Genomic DNA, 11,438 nt, shown 5'->3' on the forward strand with positions numbered 1-11,438 from the left:
GGGGGGGGGGGGGGGGGGGCTCGGGCTCGCTCGGCGTGGGTGCGCTTGTGCGGGGGCGGCGTGTTCTGCGAACTGGGAACTGCAACGATATACAGCCCTTCACGACTGACCGACGACCGTAAATAACCGACAGACATCTCCTCTTCCGCTCCAGACAAATGCACAACAATCACATACCACATACTATACACAACCATACACAGATCAACATCAAGGGACCCGGAACACATGGGCGTGGCACTCTCATACACATCACCCGTTATGAGTGGGGGGTTGTGAGAGCGTTATGTGTGTGTATTCCGGGTCTTACTTACCGAGTGGTGTTGGTATGTGGGTCGCGTTGAGTGTCTTGTACATAAGTAGTGTGCGGGACACTCGGCGGGATCCGCACCTCATCACCACCTTACGGTAAATAACACATTAAGGTCTCATTGGCCAACGTGCACGAAACTCTCTTTAAAATTAAATTATTTGGCGAATACCCGGGAAGCCGGGGTAAATTTGACCTACTTTGGCTCTAAATTAATCTTTTTCCCCTGAGAGGTCACAGGGGCAGGTCGGGCTACCATAACCTCGTGAAGAGGCCAGTAGGACCTGTAAATAAACTCTGAAACACACACAGTGAATCATAAATTGAACTAATTTATATAAATATTTCAAACATTTGTGCTTCTTTAATGTAGGATACAATAATTTTACTGTGAGAGTAAGTGAGTTTTGTGTTTCTGCAATGGCAGAAGTGGTAAAGTGCATACATTGTGGAAAGACAGTTGGGCAGAGGCAACGTGCTGTTTCTTGCGATGCCTGCGAGCGATGGCAACACTTAGGTTGTGATTCTGGTAAGTGAACTTATAATATAATTATTTGTTATGACTTACATTTTTCAGGTCAGGCATATAATGTTTTCCCATAACTAATGAATCTAAATCATTTGATACTTGCATATTATCGGGTAATCAACCAATGTCCGTTAATCCGTTGACACATAACAGATACCTGATAACGATAATAAAACATGTCATATAAATGTGGGAAGTCGCTTGACCGTTACCTTTGCGTTATATCATATGGGTAATGTACACCGCTGCTACACCCGATAATTAATTAAGCATTGTTGAAATCCAACATAAAGTGCTGATTACATAGGATTTAAAACAATATGTTTGTACTTTTACCTGAAATAATGAAATATGAATGAATATTATAATATTATGTGCATTTTATATTTATGATAAGAATTTACATCTTAACGTTTTATCTAATTTATACATAGTAAATAATCGTGATTATTTTTAACTAGCTTAACGCCCTGAACAATATTATTTCAGATATAAATTTTTACGTTTCGCACGTCGATTTTGGTATTTTCTTTACGAGTGAAACAATATAGCCAATACAAAATATCCTATTGATTACTCAAACACACTCTTTTACTATATAACATCGTGCATTTTTAACCATGGAATATTTTTAATATGTTATATAAGACTACTTGCTATACTGTCAGTGTCATGCGGAAATTGACCTTATTTCTTTATATCCACCTTCACATTTTATTAGCGCCGTCTTTAATTAGGCTATCTCTAATAAAGAACAGATAACTGTGAAATTAATAACAATGTGCAACGGTGATGTGGATACATCCTCGTTTTTAATTTTACATGTACACAACAATTTAGCCATAAATGAAATCAATTATTTTGGCAGTAAATCCAATTTTTCCAGTACAGTAGCCAGGTGCCTGTGTATTTAGCTGATAAGATATATTCACCACAGCAGGTTGCTAATACACAGTGTAGACTTCCCCTGTTTTATTATTGTATTTGTTATTTACCTGATTGGATTAAATGAGTCGCGTTCTGGGAATAATGGGCATAATGCATGTGCGTAAAGTGTCGACCCTAAATTGGATTTTTGCTAAAAAGACACTTCATTTAAACGAAAAATGTCATAAAAGCGGAAAGTGCCGTCCCTGATAATTCGTGCGGATTGTACAGGCTAATCTGGGACGACACTTTAAGCACATGCATTATGCACAGTTTTCTCAGAACACGACTCAAATAAAGTATATTCATTCGGGTCTGCTAGCGTTATGTTAAGGGTCATTTTATTTGAAAAGCTGGGTTTCTGTCATAATTTCCATCGTTTTGCTTGTATACACAATTTGATGAATTTATTGGCGCGATGGAGTATAAATCATGCTGACAGAATAGTATCAGTTTTTAATTATGTGTAATTTAATTCGCATCTTTCGCTTAACTCGAAGTTCAATGTCACGCGCACTTCACAAACATCACGTTTCATTGTATTTATTTTTATAAATTATGTACAAATATTAAATGTTATATACATAATTATGTTTTGTTTATTTACGTAACTAGAAAGAAATAATAAAACATTGCTATATATAAAGCGCTTTACTTTTGCAAAATTCTACAATAAATAAAGAAATATCGTATTTTATTAAGTGCACGTGCTTGACATTATAAAATATTAGTATTTTATTGTAAAACAATCGAAATTTGACCTGAGATTTGATGCAAGTCACAATTTATTTAGCGGCCGGTATTCTGCTCTCGGCCGCTGATGGTGTATTGTAGTTTATACAATTATGATAAGAAACTGTAGCAGGCAACAGGCATCAGGTTGATAAGAAGAACTGATGTATTTATTGAACGCGAATAACATCAACAACTAATAATGTTTTGAAATTATAAATTTGCCCATAATAATTGACCTTTCGACAGCGAGAGTGAAGCCACGCCCCCCGATTTCAAGGGAGGTCACTCCGCCGAAGTCCGTCATAAAACTGGCTACGCGAATCGGTACGTTGGAAGATATTCACAAAGATGTCGGTCCAAATTACATGAAATGTTTCTATTGCTATCATGTTTTATTTAAAATGTGTTAAATGTAATGTATCAAATAGGTGTTTAGCTCCCCTCTAAGATATAGTACCAGAAAGGCCGTTTACCAAAAAGGCTTCCCAAAAAGTCCGCATCAGTGAACCAAAAACGCCTCATGGTATACCAGAAAGGCCATACAATATTTTTATTATCATTGAATAGTTATGCTGAATATAATTATCATATCTATGAAATAGTCATAACTTTTTTATAAGTCTACTTAAAAGTCGTTAATCTATAGTCAAAGTCGGCCAATTATCGCAAATTATCACATACAGTATGCATTGTCGTTTGTCACAATACTTTTCATTGAGTAATAGATGTTTCAGTTTTTTAATTAAAAGCCGTTAATTTTGCAACCGATGGCAATATTGCAAATGTGGCAAAGGTAAGTAAATTTATTATATAAGAAGACAAAGAACGTTATATTAAAATCCGATATAACACATATCTATAATGCGTTTGGTCAAAATGACCCATGAGCATTGTTATAATCGTGTAACATAGTCAATGTCGTCAAAAAAGTAACATACACAATATATTATTAATTTCCTCTTAAACTATTTTTTGCAATGTTTAAAATATAAGAAGTTGAAAGAATTTTCATGTACAAAAAAAAACTCGCTAATCAGACTGGCTATCAAAGTGTCAAGGGTCATTCACAGTTTGCGGCATCTGTTTTGATAACGGATTAGTAGAAAGCCCACATATGGTGTAAAATGACATTTATTGGCAACTATTGATAATTACATGCGCATTTTAAAATAGTTTCTTAACTTTTAACGATATACAACTAGCTACATTAAATCGGAAGATTTAAACCGAAAGAAATAAAAATGCTCTATTTTATGTGATATTATTAAAAATTATAACTGATTGTCTTTATTATTACGCATTTCATTAGCATTAATAATCTAGTTAGCAAAGTTTAGAATATTTTTTTATTAGCCGACTGCATTAGAATGTCAAATTTATTTAACGTTAGCCACCTTTGAAAATATGGTTTTAAATGTTCCTTTCTAATTTCTCTATATAGAGGAAAAAAAAGTAAAAAGTGATACTCGTTTTCTATAGCGTGTCCGGTGCAAAACTTACATATTCTATTTTCGCGTAGTATCTTATTATGACGACCTTAGAACAAACGTCGAGGTGTTTTGCTTTCGGGCGATAGCTTAATATGTTGAGATTAAGCTGTTCGTTGAGACGACTACAAAGACGAATCCAACGTTTGCATTTTTTAAGATTAGTACCCGGTTAATGGAACGGAAAAAACGTAGTTCCATCTTTTAACCGTTCTGGATACATTGTGTCTGAATAACAAGTGCCATAACAGCACCTTTAAACCATTTTCTTTGTTTAAAACACAGCATTACGTATAAGCTTATGTGACGAACAACGGCGAGTTTGACGGACAAAATGGCGGATAGAAACGGGCCTAATCTATGCAGTAATCTGATTGGTTAATAAGCCTGTCAATCAATCGGCTGTCGAAAGGTCAATTGTATAACATTATTCATCAAGCGCAAAGTGCATTAAACGCTCGCCCGCTGTTGGGTATTTTATATTTAGTAACACCTTAATACCATCATTTTTAAACGGAGAACTCTTTTTGTTAAGTGTACGTGCTTGAAGTAATGTTGCTCTTATTTATATAAGACTACTTGCTATACAGCCAGTGTCATGCGAAAATAGATCTTATTTCAGTAAATAACATTACTTCGGCATTGTAAAATTGCGTATTGTATGATTATAATATATAGACATTTATTTAATGTACTGATATCTAAATCAACTTATGATTTTACCGGTATTATGGCATTGAACGCGTATATAAAAGGCACATATACTATTCTTATTAAATCATATTAATACTTATACTAATTTAAGTCATCACATAATCAGATTGCGCACTGCGTGTAATCAGATTATCACCTTAAAACGAGTCCGATGGATTATTAAATCGAGCTTACTATTCAAATCAGTGATTCCTTGTGGTACAATCAAGCATGGGATAATGGCAGACATACCCATGGCACAGTTCATGATTTATTTTATGTAGCTCACAGCCGAGGATCGAACCAATGGTATCTGATATTTTGAAGCGGATATGTTGCCACTAGGCTATACGAGGTTTCAAGAATTAACATGGGTCAGTTACTCTATCGGTATAGAATCTGACGGTGTTTACAACATGATACAGAAGCATAAATATTACGTATCTGAACATCATTCTTTCATGTTAGTTTGAAAAAGTATGTGTATTTCTAGGTCTTTGATGTGCTGATTTAATTTTATTTGTTTACCTTACAGACTCTGGAAAATGGCCCTGAAGCAGATGAGACGAATTCCACACCAGAAACTGAGGAAATGTCAGATAACCGTTCACCAGACTTGAGTTTCGAGAACGAGGCAGATGGTTTGTTGGTTGAAAGCAGTGCATCACTACTAGAAGTATCTCTAAGAGTGAGTTGTTTTATCGTTATACAAAATGTTGTTGAATAAAGATAATTTGAAACAAGATGCGTTTGTGAAACACAATGTCCCCCTAAATAATGTTTGACCTTGAAGGATGACCTTGACCCTTCACCACTCAAAATGTGCAGCTCCATGAGATACACATGCATTTCAAATATAAAATTGCTAGCTTCAATATTGCAGAAGTGACATTACATGAGCAATTTTGACCCATATATTTGACCTTTAAGGATGACCTTGACCTTTCACCACTCAAAATGTGCAGCTCCATGAGATACACGTGCATGCCAAATATCAAGTTGCTATCTTTAATATTGCAAGTGTATTCATAAAATAAGCGATTTGGGCCACATATATTTGACCTCTGACCTTGAAGGATGACCTTGACCTTTCACCACTCAAATTGTGCAGCTCCATGAGATACACATGCATGCCAAATATCAAGTTGCTATCTTCAATATTTCAAAAGTATTAATAAAATAAGCGATTTGGGACAAATATGTTTTACCTCTGACCTTGAAGGATGACCTTGACTTTGACCTTTCACCACTCAAAATGTGCAGCTCCATGAGATACACATGCATGCCAAATATCGAGTTGCTATCTTCAATATTGCAAAAGTATTCATAAAATGAGCAATTTAGGCCACATATATTTGACCTCTGACCTTTCACCACTCAAAATGTGCAGCTCCATGAGATACTCATGCATGCCAAATATCAAGTTGCTATATTCAATATAGCAAAAGTTATTGCAAAATGTTTAAGTTGGCGCAAACCAACCAACCAACAGACCAACCAACAGACAGGGCAAAAACAATATGTCCCCCACTTCTATAGTGGGGGACATAAAAAAAATATTTGTAGTTCAAGGTCGCGGTGTTGTAGTGGATGAGATATCCGCCTAGCGATCGGGTGTTAGTGGGTTCACTCCTTACTTGGGAAGCATTCTAATTATCTCCTCCATGGACACCAAGTACTGGTTCTTCCCAGGAAACCGACTCGATAATGTCCATGTCTGCCTACCATGCTCGAAAGGGCACTTGGCAGTATAAATAGATAGTTGTTTTTCATGCTCTTCCCATTTTTAAAGAAAAAAACTGAAGAAGTTATCAGTTTGGTGATGCCTTAGTAAAATACAGAAAGACCTATAATCTTTACTTCAAACTGCATTTACTTTGCTTGTAAAAATGTATTTATTTATTTCAGCTCCATGACTATGGAAGGTTTACACCAGTACCCGCCATAATCCGTCATCAGTGTGAACAAGTGCAACCGGAGCTGATTTCTGTGGTTACTCAAACCGACGATACGAGAGTTCCCAGAAGTATATCAACCCAGACTTCTACTGAAACGTCGACAGTTGGGATACAAGTGGATCGGCCTAGCTTCACCTTTGAGGATATAAGGGATGATGACGATAAGGTGTTGTTCTACACTGGTATCCCAACTGCTGGAACTTTTGAGTGTTTATTTGATGAGGTCAGTGTTGGAATGAAAGCAGGGTTAGCACGAAAAACCTGTCCCCGGAAAATAAAGTGTGTTTATAAACTGAAAATAGTCATGCTAATATAAACTGGAAAAGTGGCTCCTTAAAACTAGTACAAATTAAGTTTGATAAGAAGCTGAACAAGTGAACTTTGTGAGAAATTCAGTATACAATTTAACTAGAAGTGTTTGACCATTGCATGTATGTATAAGTAATATACTATGTAATTATGTGAATAATACTTAATTTCACATTTTACAGTCAGCTTTCATTTGTGAAAATAAAATTGTTACTGATTATTATTTTCTTGTCTCATATTCCATACAAACATTTTCAGGCAAAAAAAGAAAATTGTGTTTCTGCGTTTGTGTGTTTGTGCCAATATATTTATACATGTTTTCTTGCTTGAAAGCAGTTTTGTAAGACCAAACAAATTATAAGACTGAAATTCTGATAAATATTGTACTGGATTCAAGTTTACATACATTAATTGACACAGAGCGTTGAAAACACAGATTTCTTTTGTATACCTAAGTAAATGTTTGTCTTTAAGGTTTAGTACTGCTACTGAAGACTTAATCAACAGTTAATTTATAATTGGGAGCAATAAACCCGTCAAGAATTTTTATGCCCCCGAAGAAGGGCATATAGTGATCAGACTGTCTGTCGGTCTGTCCGTCCGTCACACTTTGCGTTTAGGTTTCGAAAAATCCTCATAACTGCTATGTCGCTTTGGATAGCAATTTCATATTTGGCATGCATGTGTATATGGACAAAGCTTTTCCATACGCACACAAATTTTGACCCCTGTGACCTTGACCTTAAACTAAGGGTCCGCGTTTAGGTTTCGAATATGCATTTAGGTTTCGAAAAATGCTCATAACTTCTATGTCGCTATAGTGATCGGACTGTCTGTCGGTCTGTCCGTCACACTTTGCGTTTAGGTTTCGAAAAATGCTCATAACTTCTATGTCGCTTCAGATAGCATTTTCATATTTGGCATGCATGTGTATATGGTCAAGGCCTTTCCATATGCACACAAACTTTGACCCCTGTGACCTTGACCTTAAACTTAGGGTCCGTGTTTAGGTTTCGAAATATGCATTTAGGTTTGGGAAAATGCTCATAACTTCTATCAAGCGTATATAGGGGGCATAAGTCATCCTATGGTGACAGCTCTTGTTTAAAACCAAGATTTCTGATACAAGTAGCAACACCTGCAGAGTACTTGTCAGATGTAAAGCAGAAGTCATACCAGCAAAGCTTCCAAGGTGTCTATTAACTCAATGGGGTTCTGAAATGATCTATACTTGGACAAAAAGCATTGTGCACAGATTTTTAATAAGATGCAGCTGTTGATACCTCTGTGTTGATTTTCTTAATTTGGTTCATGCTTGCCACTCATTAATTTCATATCATTTTAACATTTTGAAACAGATTATTATCGTAAACCCTTCGGTTTTTCTCCAAACACAGGTAAGGTAATAAGTGATGGATAATAACATAGCAAAAGTTCTTTTTATGATTTATCATTTTAAGAGCAAATCAATTTAGCGGAATAACAATTGACAATCACGTTGTGATGGTATTAATGAACCGTACACAAATCGTTGAAAAGCATTCTACATGTACTACTGTAAAATTCATAATATGAACAGTTGATAAATATTTATACATTCATACACTTTTATGTACAATATTTATATGCTTTGTAGAGCTAAATGACTATTGAAACATAAAAAAGGAGGGACCTCAATGATGTCCTGTACTGTTGTTACTTAAATTATTTTCTGATCTGGCGTTAACTTTTGTTATTTAACCCTATTCCACTTGGAAGCACAGTGAAAACAGCATAAAACCAGAACAGCATGCTAGTAACTCGCAGTCTGTTCAGGTTTTATACTGTTTGCTGCTCATCAGTATTTAAGGGTTGGAAATGAAGCCTTTAAAACTTAAATTTAGTAATAAAGGTACTTTATTACATTTAACTTTTTAAGGAACTACAAAAGCTTGAAAATACATATCTAAGTGGTAAAGGGTTAATCTCTAGAGAAAAGTGAGACATCAAAATTATAAAAACATATTCTAGGAGCAAGGGTAAGCTTGCGAGAAATTCACAATTGTGATCTTAAATTCATATTTGTTACTATTCTTTAAAGATTGCACTCAATTTCTTTTAAATCTTTCAGTCTCTTGTTTCAGTAAAATTACTTCACCAAAATTGGATGCAGTTACACGTAATTTTCTTTCATCTTCCCAAAGTACGTTCTTTCCCTGACCTCTGGTTAATTTTTCAATACTTTGGCATTCAAGTTCATCCATTTGTAGCATATCCATCATTTTCGACATTTTATCCTTCACAGTTTCACTATTCAGATCTACGCTATCACTAAAGTTATATCCAATTTCTATAAACTTTGGTAATTTCACCTCTTCCTTCTCTTCTACAAAGTTCAAAAGCCATCCAGCTGTTGGGTTGCATATTTTCGAGTTTTGAACGGAAACTGTTCTCATTTACAGAAATCGCAAGAAGTTCTTTTCTGGTGTTATTTTCGACTGGCTCTAATTTTGACTCAAAGGTATGTTTCCGAAATGTAAATTCGCTAGACTTTTTAGGCGTTCGCTTTCTTTTCCGGGGATTATTAAATCTGTCCCACACGCATTTTTTTGAGGTTGATCTTAGAGTGCCGTCCTTCTTTTTAGCAGTGAGATCAGAAAGGGCATACATAAATGCACCAATATGGATACATGCTTCTCCGCTCCTGAAAATATATAAACATAATAATTAGACATACTTTCAAACTGCACTTTTTTTTTTGCTCGAGCATCTAAATTTTGATGAAAATTTCCCAGAAACTGGTCCATCCCGAGAATAGCTTGTGACCAGTATATAGATCTATGAAAATGATTGGTATAATGCCGATTCGGGGATCGTAACTACTAGTTCTTCTTGAATGCTCTGAGGGTTTATGAGTACATTCGTACACCTCACAACCCAGAGGGTAAATATAGCTGGGAGTTGGATTATTGCAACTAGGATTGTAACAGAGGCATGTCTCTTGATAAATTATTTATAACCTCGTTTCAATATTGCAAGAACTTATATGAAAAACTGTGTACACTCACCCGGCTGTGCAATTACATTCCGCTGAATGAACCTGTCCAGTGACCTTTGACAGACAGAGCCACACACTGTGATCTGGGTTTTCTTTCACATTTGCACTCGGTAGAGATGGTAATACTTTGCATTTAACAAAACAATGTTCCCATTTGTCACTTATGTCATGGTACAAAATACTGTGTTTATGTCTGTAAACATAATACAATTTTTTGATCTCAATTGTTTTTGTGTGTTCATTTTCAGCACAAAATAATTGTAGATGTCACTATCTATTAATGTAGGAAAGTCCATTAAGTCACTACTCAACGTTTTTAATACATCTGGATGTGGCAGCTTTTCACCGAGTGGCGTAAAAAGTTTTTCTGTTTTCCTTTTTTCATAATTTACTTCCGCATTCCTGTGCAGCTGTCGATCATTTAATCCTAGCTTTTGTACGCCTTTTGTCCTCAAGACAAGTTCATTCTTATTCCCTGACACATAATGATTATGAAATCGTAAATAATCCTTCAATTGTGCAACACTTAATTTGTCAATTTCGATGTCAGACAGATAACGATCGTTTTCTTTCTCATTCGACGCCATTGTTACTGGAAATCAATACTACCCAGCGATTCAATCGCACATTCTCGGCCCTTTCCGTCAAACATCGGATAAGTATTATGATAATCTGCGAGGGGTACCGAATGCCAGCGATTGAGAACCTCCAATTCCGGAGAATACTCAGGGGAGATATGCGACTTTCCGAAAAGGGCTCAGTGGCCTCCCTTATTCTAGAAGATGCCCAAGGGAAGTAACTGCCGTGAGGAGTTTGATCTAATGTTTGCGAATGGGAGATATAGGCCCGACAATTCGAGTAAAATTACATATGCAAATTTGAATTAAAAAATAGTCATGAGGATGTTAAGCAGCCTTTTATTAAGTGGGTCTTCAACTGTCGGGTCCAAGTGCCCGATAATCGACTTTGGGACCCGACAATCGACTAAAGACCCAACAATACGGCGGTAAAATGGACGTTTGACCCACCATTTTACCCAATCTGAAACTATATATATATATATATATATATATATATATATATATATCACATCTTGCTTTTGAAAATACGCTCATTAATATTTTCGTTAAATCGTCACAAAAAGTGTAAGTAGATTAACCGACCGCCTTGATATATCTGTTAATTAGTGAAAACAAGCGAGCAAACAACATATAGTACTTGCGTTACCTTATAACAGTACCAAACGTGTTCCCGGTGCCGTACATCCTCCCGAGTGTTGGAGCAAACATTGGAGGACAGGAAACAGCTGCAATAAATTTCATGAGCAGCTTTTAAATTGTTCAGGAATTCAGAAAAAAAAAATGGAACTTGATAACTTGCTATTAATGTTATTCAGTTTATGTATGTTTGTCATTGTTCTTTGTAAACTTATCGTTTATGCAGGTTGTATTGT

The 11,438-nt window shown here is 35.7% G+C and overlaps 1 long non-coding RNA gene across 1 annotated transcript; it reads right to left on the minus strand.

Moving 5' to 3' along the window:
• Positions 1–8,382: 8,382 nt before the first annotated feature.
• LOC127839262 (uncharacterized) lies at positions 8,383–11,027 on the minus strand. Its single transcript, XR_008030256.1, has 2 exons — positions 9,996–11,027; positions 8,383–9,631 (listed from the first exon to the last, which is right to left on the minus strand). It is a non-coding gene; the product is annotated as an uncharacterized LOC127839262 (long non-coding RNA).
• Between the last annotated feature and the right edge of the window lie 411 nt (positions 11,028–11,438).

Source organism: Dreissena polymorpha, chromosome 7, assembly GCF_020536995.1.
Source record: "Dreissena polymorpha isolate Duluth1 chromosome 7, UMN_Dpol_1.0, whole genome shotgun sequence".
In the NCBI taxonomy this organism is placed as follows: Eukaryota; Metazoa; Mollusca; class Bivalvia; order Myida; family Dreissenidae; genus Dreissena; species Dreissena polymorpha.